Here is a 20,058-nt window from a genome sequence, read left to right on the forward strand (position 1 = left end):
ATCCTGAGACTGCCTAGGGTGAGACTGCCTTCTAGATATGGGTAGGAGTCATTATGTGAAGATATGGCTGCTCCTATCTAGCAGCCTGATTATGGGTGGTTTTGGTTGACATTCAGGAAGGGGGGTTGGGGTGCTGTGAAGGGGATGATGGGTATTCAATTATGTATCCAGGTGTGTTGGGGTTGGATGGCTCAGTTCATGCCAGACCATTATGTGGGTATGTGCCAGTAACATTTCTGTACATGTGTATTGCACTTTTTAATGTTCATATGTTTGTGGGATTGTATTGCAGATGTGAATATTTGTTCTTTGGTTATCTTCCTGATTCACCCACTGCTCCCTTGTAGACCTCCAGTTCACCTATTGTGCATCCAACCCAGTCTCCCCTTAGCAAATTATTACATTACCCATCACCCCCACCCCCATATTCCACAGACACCATCCATCCCTTCTCTAGTTGATGGCCCATGGCACAGCCAACAGAACACATTGCATACACTACATATCTCTGGTACCAATATGGTTGTGAGGACTACCCTAGCATTTCTGATCATCCACACGCTGTACTTCACACACATAGGTACATGCAAATACTTATCTTTCCTGCCAAAGTAGGTAGACCCGGGTAATACCCATTCATCTATGGGCCGTCCCGACAATGACAACTTGGACTGCGAATGGGCAGATATTCGGTGAATGCTCTGACCATTGGTAGGGTTGCTACCTTTTCATATGACCAGGATGGGACATTTTCGGGACATACATCAGAGTTTACAGGCCAACACATACCCACGGTCAATACAAAGGATAGTAGTTTAGTTTTATGCCTAAATATAAGCTTTTATTGTTGTAGTGGTGTAGTTGCTTATTCTGTTTCATTTACTTGCTTATTCTGTTTCTTGCAACATTTAGGTATTTTATATACGGAAATAAGTATTGTATGGCACTATTACATAAAATATGGGACATAATTATGTCCTACTATCACAGGACATTTGACATTTATAATGGTTTTGGTATGGACACACATGCCTAGAGAGGGACTGTCCCTCACAATGTAGGACAGGTGGTAACCCAAACCATTGGGCTAGGCTTAGCAATTGGCAGCGTGCTAACACGATGTGTTTTGCTTCCACTTGGTATAACTATCGACACTACAATGGAATACGGGCATGGGGTTTTAAATATCATTTGTTCGAGGGACAGGGACTCAATATTCAGCTACGTGCCTTTGTGTTTACTTTTTATTTTGGTGTTCGCAAAAATGTCTTGTATGCTTTGCATACATTTCAGTATCCACGGACACTCACAGGAGTGATTACTATTAGAGGCAGGCTTTACTAGTCAGCATTTTAGGTTGCGCGTATGCAGCCATGTTCACGCCTCCGTGCAGCGCTTGGACACACCCCCTGCACTCGTACATGTTTCCTATGCACATGGCCATTACGGCAGCGCACCTTCATTAATATGCATGTGGTGCTGCTGCGCCATCTCTATGCTGCACAGTCGGCATAAGGCTAATGCCTTCCTTGTGCCAAGCTTCATGAATCCTGGTGTTCATCTTAAATCTCACACAATGGCAAACTCAATTGCATTAATATTTGACCACTGTCTAGTGCAGGTAAATAAATATTAACTTGTTTTTATGATATTACTTTACATAAATATAATTTTCACATTTTTCTAAATATCTCAACAGCCAAGTAACAGACAGAGCTCCTTAGCCTCATATGAAACCTCTCAGATGAATAAAATGTGGCTGACAATATGTATGTAACTTGAGTGATTATAGAGATATTGTAAATTGTTTATAAAATATTACAAATGTAATAGTTACTATGTTTACTGTGCCTTATAAAATTCAGTTTAAGATCTAAAACCTAAAGAATACTACCACTGTGAAAACAATTTGTGCTGAAGAGTCAGCCATTTATACTTATTTCATAACTGCTATGATTCCAGAGATATTAACATTTGTTTGAAATGTGAGGACATAATTTGATTATGTTAAAAGGCTTATTCCACCCATTGGGAGTTACAGTGAAAACTTCCTGAGCTCTATTGGAGTGCATGAGTTAAAACGTAAGTCAGCAAAATTATAAATACCAATGAAGATTAATTCAATTCTGTGGTATTAAAAACAATTGATAATGAAATATAAAATTGTAAAGGCAAATCTTTATTTAATTGATTTAATAATAAATTAGAATTTATTTTTAATGATGTAATTTTTTGGTTTGTTTTTAAAAAGTTTCTTTGGAAAGTGTAAAGCCTGGATGGATAGACAAGATTTTTAATGTCAGAACGTGCTTTCAGTTTTAAAATTATGGTTTTGTATTGAATTAATTTATATGTGTGATTAGCGTGATTTGATCATGTGACAGAATGAAATTTGTATTTAAAAGGGGCATTTTCAAATTTGTAACATATACTGATGACGTTCTTTGAATGAAAGGGCTATATCGTTCATTAAACAATATCCAGTGTGAGATCAGGGTGGTTTTTGTCCACTGATATAGTTAATATAAGTGTTTTGAGGACTTGTTCTTGAGAGATCTGAGTGGGGGGGGGGGTTGTAACCCTGCACTGGCTGGATATTCTCAATGGTTTTGAATCAGGTCTTCATGATAATGCATACATCAATGCATTCCAGGATAAGCAATACCTGTAAGGAGTGAATTTTTTTGTTGAGTATCCTAGCAATGAGCAGCAATAACGTTATGTTATTCAGATTTTGTTTTGCTAAATCAGAAGCTTTTGAAGGCTGACATTGCCTGGATCAGGTTTAGGGAGCAGGAAAAGAGCTTTAGGATTAGGGAGTGGAATGAATGTTTTAGGATTAGAGTTACGGTTCTGGTAGGGCTATGAGAGTTAAGTAGTTATGGGTGATCAAGTAAGTGTGAATTTGAAGCACTTGCCTATTCAAGTAAGTGGCGACAAACAAGTCTGTCATGAGCATATCGCATGTGAGTGCTTTCAGTAGATAACATTTAGGGTACTCAACCAACCAGCATTTTTGTGAGGTGGGAGAATAGTGGAAAATCAGTAAAAGCTTATACAGACTACTGTTGCCACTCTTTCAGATGCCCAAAGTAGGATATTTTTTATGATAATATGAGTGTTTACAGGACAAACCATACTCACAACCAGCTCCTAGGACTGGATTCCAATTTTTCTGCTAAATAACAGCTCAGTCTTATAGAATTTTGGTTGTTTCTGTTATTTCATGTAATGCTGTGGTGTTTCAGATGTAGAATAATTGTTTTAGGCAACTATTGGAGAAAATTTATGAAATACCTTTTGTCCTAAAATCACAGGACATTTGCCAGTGTTCATGTTTTATCACAGTAGACAACTGACAGATTAGGTACTGTCTTGTAGAGAGAGAGAGACAGGTGATAACCCTACATAAAACACTTGGAGAGCATGCAAAATTCCATAATGTGTCTGGGCCAAATCATGATAAACCAATGTGTTACCACAAGGGCTGTTGGCTGTCTGGTATAAAACACTTGTGGTCTACTATTAGACGATGTGCATTTTTTACCCATGGCCTTTACTCTTCATTTGGCTTCTTTTTCCCAGTAACTAAAGTGAAGACTAGAGATGCATACAGCATACATATGGTTTAGTGCCCTTTTATTAAAAGACTGCATTTTGTTTCATTCTTCTGCAGTCATTCCTGGATTTCTCAGCACCAAACAATAGTCATTTTACTTGAAGCATATTAGTTTTCCAGAACTTCTTTTAACATCTTTTCAGTTCTGTATATGATACAATGCATCTGATCTGCCCTGTGACTCCTTCATGCTGTTTTATGCACTTTTAACCTTGAAGAAAGGAAATGCATTCTTGGGCGTTAAAAAAAAAGAAATGTTGAAAACAGATATGGTGGTCTGCAAGGCAAGGCTAATGGCTGAAAGCATAAAAGCAGACATCTACACATTGTCCATAGCTTGTTGGATCTGAGGTAGATTCTCTGTTTTTCTTTTTGTTTTTGTTTTCCTGTTTATTCCATGATTTAAAATACAAAGGTCACATATCACAGTTTGCAAAGGTTACATTCTGACAGGAATTTATAATCTGCAGGAAGTAATATCAGCTGTGTCATACCTAGCATAATTAAAACCAAATCCTTGTCCTGGTCTCGCACTGTATTTTGTGTATTCTTAGTAACACTTGTTCAGGGTCAAGTGCTCTGTTCCATTCAGCCCAGGGGACACTCTTCACTAATCCTGGCTTAACCTGTGATAATGAGTTTTTGCACAGTCTGAGGCTTTCTGCATAGCCTACCACCCTCCAGCCTAAACTTGGACATTGTATTGCTTGTTGCACTTGTCTTTAACTGTGATATGTAACAGTCCCTTTCCAGAAGTGAAATTGTTAATCTTCTAATGATTTAACAAGAGGATTTCTTACGAGGTAGAGGAAACCCTGAGTGTACTTTTCAAAAAGCAAACACTGTAAAAGGAATACTATGAAAGAAATGCAAGACAGACCACACAACATTTTTCAAGGGCATTATCTCTATTCTCGTAAATCAAGGGTGGTAATGCAGTCGTTTTTTTTTCAGTAGGGAAGGAGGTTAATGAATAGCTTGTTTTAACAACCCTTGGGAAACATTCAGGGTGTGAAAGAATGAAATCACACTGCCAATGCATGCCTAATATGACAAATTAGGATGTGTGTGTGTGTGTGTGTGTGTGTGTGTGAGAGTGTGTGTGTGTGTGTGTGAGCGTGTGTGTGTGTGTGTGTGTGTGTGTGTGTGTGTGTGTGTGTGTGTGAGCGTGTGTGTTTGGAGGCAGTGTTTGTTTTAAACAGATTATATAGGATCTTAACTCCAGAAACACATCTGCAAAACAATGAGACTTAGTTGATACTCCTGTGAGTACAACCAGCAGAACATATAAAAATTTACTGAAGATTACCTAAACCTGAATCAGAACTGTTACTATCTTAACATGCAGTAAAAATGTAGTTTGCTAAAATTAATAATTAATGATTTCTTTTCAGCTTTGCAGGCTGCAGAAATCTCTTAACTCCTTCATATGCACTAAATCACTCCTGCTATAAAAAGAGGTGGAAATAAGGAAGCCCCTGAAAATGTAACATTAAGCAAAAATACTTGACAAGTAAACTTTAACAACAAATACTGTAAACCTCTTTAAATAGGCTGGATAAAGTGGTAATGATTAGCTTAGGACATTCAGTGAATAAATAGGATAAATGAAAAAAAGACAGAAAACAAGAACTTTTGTCAGATATATTTCAGTCTTCATGCTAATGACAGGTAGCTGTACTTTGCCCTACTGGCTGATACATGCAGGGCAGATAATGAGATGTGCTAAAAGCTATCTTTATATTAGAAAGATGGCCTGTTATCATATTATCTGTTCACCCTGATGAGTGTTGCTTTATTTCACGTTTATAATCGAGTTTATCTCACTAAATAGTATTCCATTATTGAAGAGCCCTAGGGAAGAAGGTCCCCATGCATTGTACAGTTATCATGCAAAGAACTACTGGACACTATGTATTGTGGTCACTTGGAATGTATTAAGGTATAAGGTATATTATGGGGGACACAACTACATTAACTTAAATATATTCCTAATAAGCTTTGCAAAGCCTATTTCAGAGTGACGTTCTTTGCAAGTGAAAGTGCAACTGGCTCATATCACTGTAATGCTCAAGAAATTATGAAATAGATGGTTAAATAATACCATACCATACAGACAGGTTATACTTACATTTATACTTTATTTGTTTGGTTAGTAACCTGCTAGATAGGCTGGACTGAGAACCCTTTTCATCCATAACCCAAGCCACAAGGCACAGATATTACAAAAAGTAATACAAATGTGACAGGACTTCTTCTTCATCTTCTTTCGGCTTCTCCCGGTTAGGGGTCACCACAGCGGATCACCTGTCCGCTCATGATTGGCAGTGGAGTTTTACAGTGTCGAGTTGCCAGCCCGGCGCCCAACCTTCCACAGAAGGCACACACACACACACACGCACTTAGTAACTGTTAATATTTAAACAGCATAATGCAAGGGGTGTACAGTGGACCATGTCAGATTAGTAATGACATTTGGAAGATTTAAACAATGAAAATGAGTAAAAAGAAACCTTTTGTTCATAGGTGACGCTGTTAAAAAAATAACATTCTTCTGAGGATTCTCTTTCTCTCTGACTCAGAACCATTGTCCGGGCATCCACATGTGAAGAGAGGAAAGCTACCTTTTGCCCATAATACATTTTGAAGGTACCAGGAAGTAAAGTTGTATAGGACACTACACAGTCATATTCAATGACTGGGCTAACGAGGGCTGAATAAAGGAGCACAATAATCTCCCTAGATCTAGACAAAGCCCCTTTGTTTATAAATTGTGCAATGTAGGACTTTCTTACAACAATGGTCACATGTTGGTCAAAAGTTAGGTCACTGTCCACATAAGTTGCCAAATCCTAGCATAAATGACTTCCTAAAGGATATTGCATTTTTTTGGTATCGAGTTTCAGTCTGTGATTTTGGCACCAGTTATTTATTTGGGACAAACCCTCTTGCAGGATGACTAAATCATTTTGGGTTTTAATGACTGCTCCTAGCTTGCAGTCATATGCAAGCTTAGTCAGCCAGAGACCTTTGGTATTGGCTTATACTTCAGAAAGTAGATGCCAGACAGGAGAGGTCCCAGCACAGAACCCTGGGGTTGACTCCACTGGTGACTGGTCTCATTGTGGAGGTAACTCCCGTACTTTGATTTCCTGCATTGTATGTGTGAACCAGATGGCAATCCAGCAGGTGATATAGTGGTTTATTCCCAGTTTAGTTAGCTTTTCTACTATGCCTGAGTGGGGAATTGTGTCAAAAGCTTTGACCAGGTCAAGGTATGTGGTGTGTATCATTTTGTCTTCAACCTTTGCTTTGGGGATCTTTTCAAAAAAAATCCACCAGGTTGAGTAAGCATAACCTGCCCTTAATGAATCCAAACTGAGAGTGGTCCAGTGTTTAGATGTTCCCTATGTCCTGATTGATTAGTTCCATGATATGTTTTTCCATGACTTTGTATATGAGGCTGGTCAGACTTATGGGTCTGTAATTGCCTGGCTGACTTCAACTGAAGGTTATGATGACTGGAAAGGATTAGTTCCATGATAAGTGTTTCCATGACTTTGCATATGAGGCTGGTCAGACTTATGGGTCTGTAATTGCCTGACTGACTTCAACTGAAGGTTATGATGACTGGAAAGTATCATTTCATTTATGTTTGTAAATGAGGTGCACTGACCCAGCATGAACCTTTTTCAGCCATGACCTGAGCATACAGTAAAACAACTAAAATACATTTATACATATCACATTCTATTCTAACAAAAGTATTATACATACACAGAGGGAGTGTCATCTACAATAGCATTGTTAGTGTTGTGGCATACAGTGATTCCAATACATGGAATGCAAGTGCATAATTACAATCACAATGGGTCAGCCAGAGTTCTAAAAATGGAAATGATGTGAGAATGACAAACAGTTGCATGCTTTAAGAAGTTATATGTTCTGTAAGACCACGCTTACTGTCTGTACTTAGGAATTTCTGACTGTAACAGGCAAGTCATGTTACGGCACATGTCATGGAAAAGTGTGGTGAAACTCCAGAGAAAGGGCACATCACTTACTTAAATGTCAGTTTACCATAACTTGACACTGAACTAATGTGATTATTCATAACCTAAAACATCTTACTCCTTTGTAATATTACTACTTTCCATCCATTGTATCAGAAAACTATCACATAATTTTATTGTGATTCTACCAAATCTAAAATATCTTACTCCTTAACTATGTTTACAACTTCTGCTCCTATCACCAAATTGCAAAACAATTGTATTGTCTTTACCACTTGAAGCTTTTCACCCCAGGACTCCACTGAAAATGAGCTTGTGCTAAGTTGAACTATCCTGGTTAACAAATGGAAGTAGATAAAATAGCAATTGAACAATGAACAATGTGGGACCATCCTGTTTTTGAAGTGTGGGATTTTGTACCTTCACTCTACTTGTGTTTGCTGTTAGCTTTCCATTTTGGTGAAATTTAAGTACCAGTCAGAAACATTTTACTAGCTAAGTGTCAGATGACAGTATATAAAATGATCTTCAGCATTCTTTTACTAGTCACTGTTTTATACTGCAGCATCACTGCTTTTTTCTGGTCTGATTTGGGCAAGACTGGATGAAATCCACTATTTGTTTTATCTACCGTATCAGCTATTTAGGTCTGTGAACTGAATTTGATTCTGCCTTATTTTGATTCTAACCCACCATAATAGTTGCTGGGGTTGATGCAAATGTTTGCTTTGATGCAGATATATTTTTTATGAATTTTCTAGGGTAATGGCTAAAAATAGTCAACTGCACCAGCTCACTAACCTGGTTAACAAGGTAAGGAATCAATATTTTGGCTTAGCCAGTTGGTTAGACTGCACCAGCTCATTAACCTGGTTAACAAGTTAAGGAATCAGTATTTTGGCTTAGCCAGTTGGTTTGACTGTACCAGCTTACTAACCTGGTTAACAAGTTAAGGAATCAGTATTTTGGCTTAGCCAGTTGGTTTGACTGCACCAGCTCACTAACCTGGTTAACAAGTTAAGGAATCAGTATTTTGGCTTAGCCAGTTGGTTTGAATAAGTTTCACAGGATCTCATCCTCTTTTTTGAGGGAGAAATTGAGGTGAAGTTTATACTCTGACTGCCAGCTTGAAAATGTAGCACAAATGAAACTTATATTATCACAGCTTTGCTGCTGGTCCAGTACTCAGCAGTAGTACATAGATACTGCAAGTTTTGCTCTAATAGGGAGTACTGCATTGTTGTACTCAAGTATGAGAGAAGCTATTATAAGCTGTCAATGCTGGGTGGCCATTGGTGGAATAACTAGTATCTATTAACATTCAGCATAATTTATTCACAAGGGTCCAATTTAAACAGTTCAGTGATCTGATTGTCCTGTGTATGGGTGGGCCACCATCCCCCATACCATGGTTGTCAGCGATTTTGTTTTCCAGTGGTGTGTTGTAACAAATACATTTCTGCAGTAGTACATGACAATACCCAAGTACTAACAGTGAACTTTGTTTGCTCTTAGAAGAACTAGGATGTGCCTGAACTATTGCAGGTGTTAATTTATTGATGCGTCATATGTCTGTCTGTCTGTTCCAATCTTATACTCCAGGATTTTATTGTACTACTTTCCCAATCCTCATTTCTATATCTGTAACACATGGTGCATAAGAGAGAACCCCCCCCCCACAAATGTATTCTCCCTTGTGGCAAAGTAACAAGTTGTATCCAGATTTCCAGATTAAAGTGGTTGTCATCACGATGTAGTAGTAACCCGTTACCAATAGGTGAAAACAAAGGGCCGGATTCACGAAGGCTTGCACGGAGTCTAAGAGTAGAGTAAGACTCCATGCAGCCAACATGTCCACCGAGCGATCCAGGAACAGCCGATAGGGGCGTGCAACAGAGCTCCTAAAACGACTCTTACATGGACAGGGCTAGGATATGCAAATGACCTCATTTGCTGCTGAAAGGTTTGCAAATGAGGTAAATTTGCTATTCAGGAAACCCTAACCTGTCCGAGTAAGAGTAGTGTTATTTGCAGAAATGTACTCCGTTGACAACTGAGTACGTTTCTGCAAATAGCAAAACGGAGCCGTGACAGCTCCAAAAAAAGGATGCATCCAGTCGAGGAAGCATGCCAATGGCCAAAAATACAGCCATTGGCAATGTCCACTGATGCAAAAATAAAATAAATTAAAATCATTTTTTTTCACGATCGCCGATGTTTAAGCATAGCGCAGCGCCGCGCAAACACGGTGTGCTCTAAAAACCAGAAAATCAATAATTAAATTGCATACATGTGGATTTTACATTAATCCCTAATATACAATGCAAGGGAATGGCAGTCCAAAGACAACATGGCTACCGAGTAGAGGTTGCTAAGGGGGGAAGCTCAGTCTGAGAGTTGTAACCAAGCATTAGTAGGCAATCCTATGCAAATGAGGGTAAGGATAGTGAATCACAAGTTTCCATAGCAAAAGAGCACAGTCAGTGTAGTGCAGGAGTAGGATAAGGGGTGTAACAGAGTAGAAGATAGGTGACATCATAAGGGGGGTATGTCTGAGAGAAGTGAAGTGTATTGAAGTAGAGTGGCATGTGTCTGCTATCAGATACTAATCACTGAAAGAGGTGTGTCAATAAGTACCCTAGCTAAAAGCAAGAAATTGAAGGTGTATGCTGTGAACAACACCAAAGTTTCTTGTAGAAATGCCTGACCCGTGTATGCACGCATGTGTGAGCCTGTAAAACTGAGTAAGCCTGTGTGCACGCGTGTGCACCTGTGTGCGTGCATTTAAGCCAGAGTAAGCAAGTGTAAGGATGTTGAAATCCATGTAAGCGCTTTTGCGCCTGTGTGCATGTGTGTTAGCAGGTATAAGCAAGTTGTAGTCCGTGTAAGCATGTGTGCGCACGTGTGAGCTGGTGTGCGCATGTTTGCGCTTGTTTGCGCAGCGCTGCCCCCCTGAGGAAACAGAAAGGGAAAAGGAAGCACAACAAATAGTAGGACGTTAACCAGGGAGTACCAGCAGAGCTAGCAGGTGAAAACAATCAGAATCAGGCAATTACACAGGCAGTACACTAGCCCAGCCCAGACCAGCACTTAAAACTCTGCAAACAACATTCCACTATGTTTCTCTCAGAGACACTGCAACACTGCAGTAAGCTAATAGAAGTGAAAACTGAAAAAGCTTTACCGAGACAAAGAAATGTTAGGGGCTGCCATTGCTGTTATAAGGCGACATATGCAACACGCTGAGGGTGGTGACAATGCGAATGCTGCTGGACAACCCACAGTGAGGAGACGGAGAAGAGTGTACAGGCCCAGGGTAGCCTATCAGGGGCTACATGAGCTGGAGATAGTGGAGCACTATAGAGTGGACAGAGACCTCATGCAGCAAATTGTTGAGCTGTGCAGGCCATGCCTCACACACAGAACCAACAGAGGGGAACCCATCCCAGTGGAAACCAAGGTATGTGTTGGCCTAAGAATATTAGCAACAGGTACCTTCCAAAGACCAACTGGTGATATGATGAGGATATCACAGGCATCAGCATCCAGGGTAATGCACCAGTTCCTGGATGCCATGTCAGCACATGTCGGTGATCATGTATATTTCCCCAATTCCCGTGAGGTATTGGCCAGCAATATGCTTCTCTTCCAGCAAATAGCGGAATACCCTGAGGTAGTGGGTGCAATAGACTGCACGCACATTTGCATCAAAGCACCAGCTGGTGAGCGGGGTAGGGTCTACTATAACCACAAGGGTTACCCCTCCATCAACTACCAGGTCGTGTGTGATGCCCAGGGCATAATAATGAATGTGTGTGCTGGCTGCCCTGGAAGCTACCATGACTCCCATATCTGGCATCTGACACAGCTGTACCAGATTTTTGCCAATAGGGACATCCCTCATGGTCACCTAGTGGGGGATGCTGGATATGCACTTGAGCTGTGGCTGATGACAGCCATCAGAAATGCACACATACCTGAACAGGAACACCATAATGAGGCACACGCACAAACACGAAATGTAATCGAGCGTGTGTTTGGGCTGCTCAAGTCACGGTTCCAGTGCCTGGACACATCTGGTGGAACCTTGCAGTACTCACCAACTACATGTACCCAAATAGTCATGGTATGTGCTATGCTACACAATATGCTCCTGCAAAAACAGCTGCAGCAGGAGCAGCATAGGGCCAGGCACAACAACCACCCCACCATTGCCAAGGCCATTACAGGCAGAGTGTGACTCGGAGGAGGAACAACCTGAGCCTGCCCCAGTAGGCAGAAGGAGGCGTGCCCAGTATGCTTTGGCCTTGGCAAAGAGGCAACGCATAGCATATACACTGGCTCAGTAGGAACCCTGGAAATTATACCTCTCTCCGACTCGCACATATAGTAAAAGGGATGCCTAACTTGACACTACCTGTTAACAAACATGTATAGGGAGTGTAAAATGTGCATCCGACATAGGCAACCCTGCAGCACCACCTGAGGCATGATTGCCATGTGTTAAGCAATATAAAGCACTGCTAAACAGCTCTTACCACTATTTAGTATATGTAAACAAAATTGCACAGACTAAGTAGCACAACTTCAGGCAATGTTGAGCAATATTGGTCACTGTTCATCAATGTTGGTTAACATTGAGCAATGTTGTGCAAGTTTGGTCAAATATGGGCATAGTTCAGCAAAAGCAGGTAAACATGGTCATATTTGCTTCACTGTTCCTGAAGCAGTCTGTTCTGCCCAGTATGAAAATGTGAAGCAGTGACAGTCCTCAAACCCAGGATACTGTGCACTATAGTCATAGTACAGAACCACTAAACCATGACAGTATGTCAGTGGTCAGCTTGTATGAAGAAATGTTGATAAGTCTATGCAAAGCATATCATGGAAACCTTGCAGGCATAGCATAATCCCTGTTGAGTTAAGACACAAAGGTGAGGCCTGCAGTAAGAATAGAACGTGATTTTCAACACACATATAGTATAAATGTTAATATTGGTAATGTTCACACACATCAACAAATGTAGTGGACCTCAGACAGCAACATACTGCAAGGTCACACTGGGCATGCTCACACACTTGAATAAATGAGACAAATGTCAGTCAACAAAACAGTGAAAGGCCGAAATGGGCATGCTCACACACTTATGGCATGTCTGAGTACAGCAGTGGGCCACACATATCCACCAGTTGCATGTGTTAACCCAGGAACCTTGCACTGTTCACCAATCCGCCATGTGCACACAGTTATATGACAACAGACACATATATAATATAGTAGAACCCTCTCATAATCAAATATGTTATGCAGATACTTAGGTTGTTCATAGAAAGTGGGAAAGCAAAGAATAAACAAAACCTGCAATCAGAACCATCAATGAACAATGTGCATCCCGAACATTATCATAGGTTCAGAGGCTGATACTAGGCTATCTGCCCTAGGGCATGTATAAGCCTAGCCAGAGTGTGTTTGGCTTTCGCAACCCTGCTAGATTAGTAGACTGTGCCTGTGAATAGTAGGTCACACAAGATAGCCCACATATGTTTAATTTACTGTGCCTCTGTCTAGCAGGGACCCAGAACATATCCCAGGGCTAAACATACGATCACCCATCCACTTGTCAAGATGTCACCTGTAGGTGGTCAGTGGGGGTCTCTGCGTATGTGGGACTGGGATTTCATTTCAGAGTGAGTGGAGCCTCTGGGATGAGAATCTGCCCCTCCAGCATGTCCTATTAATATCAGTGCTGATGTTTCTGGAACTGGAGCGTGTAGCTGTAAGGGACTTTGATATCCTGAGGTGGAGCCTGTCCATTAATTCTGTGATGGACATGGCTTTAAACAACAGGCACAGATCACATCCAAGTAGGCAGTAAGTGACTGAGGAGAGCTGGGGTCACCATAGCCAAACTGTGCAAACCATCTGTGCGAGTCCCTAGATCTACTTGGTCAGGTACTTTTGTGGACATTACAGTTGCTGCAGGTGTTGGGTAAGGTACATCCAAAATGGGGCATTGTATCCAAGCATGGGCCTGATGAGTATAGGAGCACAATGACCCCACTTGATCTAGTTGCGAAACCCTATGGGATAAGGTGGGCTATATAGAAGGTGTGTCCAACAACATTGGCAATGTGATTGTCAAAGGCAAGAGTACTAACTACTCATGTCCCCAAATCATAAATAACACCCACCATACATGATGTATCATCACCTATAATGTGTGGGCACGTTGTTATTACCAAAGGGGATGACTATGCATCTAATGGAAAGTAGCTGTAGGCCATGGCTCTGGCACCAGTTATCCATCTCTGTGAGACCCTTTTTGAGGATGCTTGTGCCAGCTGGGGAGTTCATTATGGCACACAATTTGCAGTCATCTGTGAACATGGTCAGCCATATTCCTCCTGTGTTAGCCTGTACGTCTGAGAAATATATACCGAACAAGAGAGGCCCCAGGACTGATCCTTGTGGGATGCCACGTGTAACTGGTGTATAGTCAAACATGGCACCTGCAATACTGACCATGTGGGTGCTATCCATGATCCAGTTGGCAATTCATCTTGTGACATATGTGTAGATATTGAAGCGGGTAAGCTTATGTATAATGCCCGAGTGGGGTATTGTGTTGAACTGTTGTGCGAGCTCCAGATAGGCTTTGTGGACAACTTACTCTATGTCTATAGACCTGGTATCTGTTTAAAGACATTGAACAGGTTCAAGAGGCAAGATCTGCCCACAACAAAGCCGAATTGTGTAGGATCCAGTGTCTGTAGGTTCCCAATGTCAATGTGTATGGGTTCCATGACAATACGCTCCATAGCTTAGCAGACCAGGATAGTTAGGCTTATAGTGCGATATTGTCCAGGGTCCCTTGTGGCACCACCTCTGTGGAGCGGGAACACTGTTGCTGTATGCCATTCCTTGGGTACATATCCTGTAGTAACTCTGATATTGAACAGTGACTTAATGTGAGTGTTAAGTTCGTAATGAATCTCGTGTAAGCCGCAGGCCGGGACACCGTCTGGTCCCATTGATGCTGTGTTGTCTGCTATGGAGAGGGCAGCACTCACCTGTTCATCTGTGATGTCAGGGAGGCTACACCCTGTTGGGATGGACATTTGCACTTTAGGGGGGATGGGGGGGAAACATTTCCACTGAACCTGTTTGCCAGGATGTTTGCAATGTCAGTGGGTTCAGTGTATGTTTTGTCATTATGTAGTAACTCACAGCATATCTGTGAGTTCCCACCCAGGTCCCTGACATAACTAAAGAAGGCCTTGTGATTGTCCTTAGTGTCTGTTGCAAGTGTCCGTTAGAAGTGTCCCTTAGATGAATCAACAAGTGATCGTAGATTTTCCCTAGTACTGATCAGAGATGCCTTCCTTTTTGGGATTGTGCTCTATCATGTAGTATCCTCCTCCTGTCGTTGTATAGCTTATTGATGGCCGTGGTCCACCAGACAGGTCCCCTGCCTTTGGAGGAGTGAGTCTTGTAGTTATCTGGGATAGCACGATCCATGCATTCCAGTAGTTGTCCATAGAAAGGGTTTGTAAAGGATTAAGTGGTCTGAGCTGTAATTACCACTGTCCCAGGGTCTTTGACAGATACCACCTCGGTTTGTAGAAGTGTGACGTTTGCTTATGAGAAGTACTTCACTGAGATCACCTAGGATGGGAGTGTGGACTGGATATGTATGTCCAGTGAGATAAATGTATGTTCTGACCTTAACAATGAGGGGTATACCTCTGGTGTGGAACATAGAGTCCCCATGTTGGTGATGATCATGTCCCACATATTTTACCCTCTTGTGGTTGTGGTGAACAGTTGTGCCATAGCATTTGAGTCTATAAATCCTAACAACTGTTGTGCAAGGGTGTTGGTGCTTGAGTAGTATTCCCAGTCAATGTTTGTGTATTTGAAGTCACCCAATATAATGGTGTTTGGAAAGACCTTCATATTCCCCAGTGTTCCCAGGAATACCGAGTGTTGTTCCCGAGTTTGGGAGTGTGGTCTGTAGCAGTCTACAAACTGGAATGCAATTTGGGCCACTATTAGTTGCACATGTACGTTCTCTGATGCTTTGTGCAGTGCTACTAACCTGGAGGTGTGTGTATGTTTGATGTATATGGATACTCCCCCTATTTTTGTTGGCCGGTCCGAGTCTTGTGTCCGAAAAGCATGGTATGAAGTAAAACCTGGTAGTGCTGGTGTGCTTTTGGGAGCCTGAACCAGGTGTCTGTTACTGCACATATATCGACAGTCTACATACTGAGGAGAGTCCTGAGTGCGTGCAGTCTGAGGGTTAGACATCTGTTGTTGATCAGCATTACTCTCCGTTTCTTTTACCCTGTAATGTCTATGGAGGTGTTTTTGTCTTCTGAGCCTCGCTTAAAACAGCCACTATAGGGGTGGCAAGAGCCTTAGCCAGTATTTGAAAGCCTAGGGGTGACAGGTGCATGGCATCCATAGCGAAGCTACGTGGCATGTCGAGCATGTAATCCCAGGCTGACAGACACTGGATCCCCTTTGAATGACACCAATATGTTAGACAACTGTTAAAAGTGATCAGTTTGTCTGTATACTGTGACATCATTCTTGTTGAGGGTAAGATGCTTCACAAGGTCAGGGTCATACTGGCCTGGGCTACATGATCAGAGTGCTCCTCTATGTCTCTTGTCATGTAGTCCAGGGAGGAACGTCTGAGGGTTTACACACCAGCATGGTCAATGATGGAGCCATATTTGTACTTGCTTTGGAGTGACCTGAGTGCATGTGTTATGTGGCAGATCCTGGCACCCGACAGACAGCACAAAGTGACCTTCTCCTTGTTCAGCCTGGTGAGTGGGACGTCAGTGTGTCTGACAATAAGAGTCACCTATTATAAGTGTATTAGGTGTGTTGTTTAGGCTGAAGGGCAGTGACTGTGTGGCACACTGACTTTGTGAACTATGTGATATGTGTGTATAGTTGTGGGTTAGCAGTTGTTTGGGTGTCTGCTTTGGGTGTCTCTGCTGCTTAGGCAGCGTATATTCAGAGCCTCCGAGTATGTTTTTGTGTGGTAATGTATTTGGTTTGCTGTCGTCATAGGTCCATGTGAGACTGGATTTGTGGTGTGTGTGGTTACCTTCACCACCTGATAGACTGTGCCAGTCATGGGTTGAGAGAGCTCAGCTTCCTGTTTGTCTATACAGTTGCATCCCTCACTTATATCCGAGTTTGTTGGTAGGAGGACAGGGTTGTCTGTGTACATAAGGCAGTTGTAACATTGCATCAAAATTCCAATATGCACCAGCTGGACTGGAAAGTACACACGAAACCGACCTTTGGACATGCCAGGATATTATGATGACATACTCTGTTGACTGATCACAAAGGATCAGTAGTGTGTTAAGTGTGTAAAAGAGGGGTGTAGTGGTCAGGTTTGTCGTTGTTTTGGAAAGATTATCTGTGAAGGAGTACAGACAGAACCATGACACCTCCTTCAGCTATGTCAGAAATAGCAATGTACACTCATATATGTCCTGAGTCAGGGTCAACTGCACCTGACTGACAATGTCGACATCCTGCAGACAGGCCCATACATACATATCCACCTCCCACTGACAAAAGGCCCTATCATCATACCAGGAGATATCACATGTAGAATGGGTAAACTGCTCCTCCCAAAGACGAATGAATGCCATCACTTGGATAACATTGTTTCCCCATATGTGTCATAAGTGAACAACAGAACAAACAGACCCTGCACCTGAACAGTCTGTTGAGCCTCACCCTCTCTACAGGATCTTACACTGTTGAATGTGTTACAGCAACATATGGCACACCCCACAAGTGTTGGTGCACAACAGACCATGGGAACTATAGTCCTATAAGCCTATGAAGTCTGAACTGCTAGGCTATGGAGTCCATCATGATTGCAGTCAGAAACAGAGCTATTGTAATCCGACAAACACACAAACCAACCAACTGTGGTATGTTAATGAGCTGATCATGTTCGCCAAACCTGCTAGATTGTTTTCAAGGCAGCCACCCAGGACATACATCACTGAAAGGAGCTACACACGTCCCACATATACTTTGAATAGCCCTTTATCAACATCACAGACACATGTTGTATCCACAAAACCAACAATCTGTGCATAAATATGTATTGTCATATGAAGGAATGGCAATTTGGCCACAGATAGATCACACAAGCTAAGAATTATGGAGTCATGTTCAAGCTGTTCACACCTGCTGACCCACATGGTTCATTCCTGGGATTGCATAAAACAAAGTGCACACACATTACCATGTCCAGTCTGATGATGTCAGCATCCTACAAATATAGCAGGAGAATAGAAACCACCCAGTAAAGCATATAGCGCGTCGTGTTAATGTGTGTGTGTGTGTGTGTGTGTGTGTGTGTGTGTGTGTGTGTGTGTGTGTGTGTGTGTGTGTGTGAGATTCCCTTTGGAGGAGTGGCCTTTTTGTAGACTGTGACAACACATTAAAAGAGGTGAACTCCTCTTTGCTAAGTCTGATGATGTCAGTATCCCACAAATACAGCAGTGGAAATGCAAACACCTAATAAAGCATGTAGCGTATTGTGTTAATGCATATCTTCCCAAGTGTCATATCATAGTTAGGTAGGGGTTTGAATCTTGCAAATTCTGAGTGTGTATGAAAGTATGTGAGTGTGTGATTCCCTTTGAGAGGAGTGGCCTTTTTGTAGACTGTGAAAACCCAACAAAAGAGGTGAATTCCTCTTTGCCAAGTGTGATGATGTTAGTATCCCACAAATACAGCAGTGGAAGTGAAAGCTCCCAGTAAATTATATAGCATGTTGTGTTAATGCGTATCTTCCAAGTGTCATGACATAGTTAGGTACGGGTTTGAATCCTGCAAATGCTGTGTGTGTGTGTGTGTGTGTGTGTGTGATTCTCTTTGAAATTTGTGGCCTTTTTTGTAGACTGTGAAAACACAACAAAGAGGTGAATTCCTCTTTGCCAAGTGTGATGATGTCAGTATCCCACAAATACAGCAGTGGAAATGAAAACACCCAGTAAAGCATATTGCGCATCATGTTAATGTGTATCTCCTAAGTATCATAACATAGTGAGGTAGGGGTTTCAATCCTGCAAATACTGCATGTGTATAAATGTATGCGTGTGTGTGATTCCCTTTGAAAAAAGAGTGGCCTTTTTGTAGACTGTGAAAACACAACAAAAGAGGTGAATTCCTATTTGCCAAGTGTGATGATGTCAGTATCCCACAAATACAGTAGTGGAAACGAAAACTCCCACTCGATCATATAGCGTGTTGTGTTAATGCGTATCTCCCAAGTGTCATGACATAGTTAGGTAGGGGTTTAAATTCTGCAAATGTTGAGAATGTATGCATGTGTATGATTCCCTTTGAGAGCAGTGGCCTTTTTGTAGACTGTGAAAACACAACAAAAGAGGTGAATTCCTCTTTGCCAAGTGTGATGATGTCAGTATCCCACAAATACAGCAGTGGAAATGAAAACACTTAGTAAAGCATAAAGCGCGTTGTGTTAATGTGTATTTCCCAAATGTCATAACATAATTAGGTAGGGGTTTGAATCCTGCAAATGCTGAGTGTGAGTGATTCCGTTTGAGAGGAGTGACCTTTTTGTAGACTGTGAAAACACAACAAAAGAGGTGAATTCCTCTTTGCCAAGTGTGATGATGTCAGTATCCCACAAATACAGCTTTGGGAATAAAAACTCCCACTAAAGCATATAGCGCATTGTGTTAATGCATATCTCCCTAGTGTCCTAACATAGTTAGGTAGGGGTTTGAATCCTGAAAATGCTAAGTGTGTGCGATTCCCTTTGAGAGGAGTGGCCTTTTTGGAGACTGTGAAAACACATTAGAAGAGGTAAATTCCTCTTTGTCAAGTCTGATGATGTCAGTATCTCACAAATACAACAGTGGAAGGGAAAATTGTCAATAAAGCATATAGCATGTCGTAGTAATGCATTCCTCTCTAGTATCATAACATAGTTAGGTAGGGGTTTGAATCTTGCAATTGCTGAGTGTGTGTGTGACACTGTTGATCAATGTGTTGTGGATTTTGCTTTTACTACTGTATGACATATCAGTAAAACAACAGTATGTGCATTGCACACTTCAGGTATCTGTGTGGCAAATACACATATGTACATGTGACCTAAATTGGTAACTGTGTGACCAAGACATATATGTACATGTGACCTCAATCACTTCATAGGTGTGAAGCCTGCTTTCAACACGACTACATCTGTTACCATTGACAGTTGTTGCTGCTGCTTCTTGGACCGTAGGTCACATATGTATGTATGTGACAAGTCCAGCCACTGTAGTGATCTGTGCCCTAGGTCATCTGTGTCACACACACACATGACAGTTGCTATAGAATAGTGTGAGTGAGGGTGTATGCCT

The sequence above is a fragment of the Protopterus annectens genome, chromosome 4.part0, assembly GCF_019279795.1.
Source record: "Protopterus annectens isolate FY-2018-M chromosome 4.part0, PAN1.0, whole genome shotgun sequence".
Taxonomy (NCBI): Eukaryota; Metazoa; Chordata; order Ceratodontiformes; family Protopteridae; genus Protopterus; species Protopterus annectens.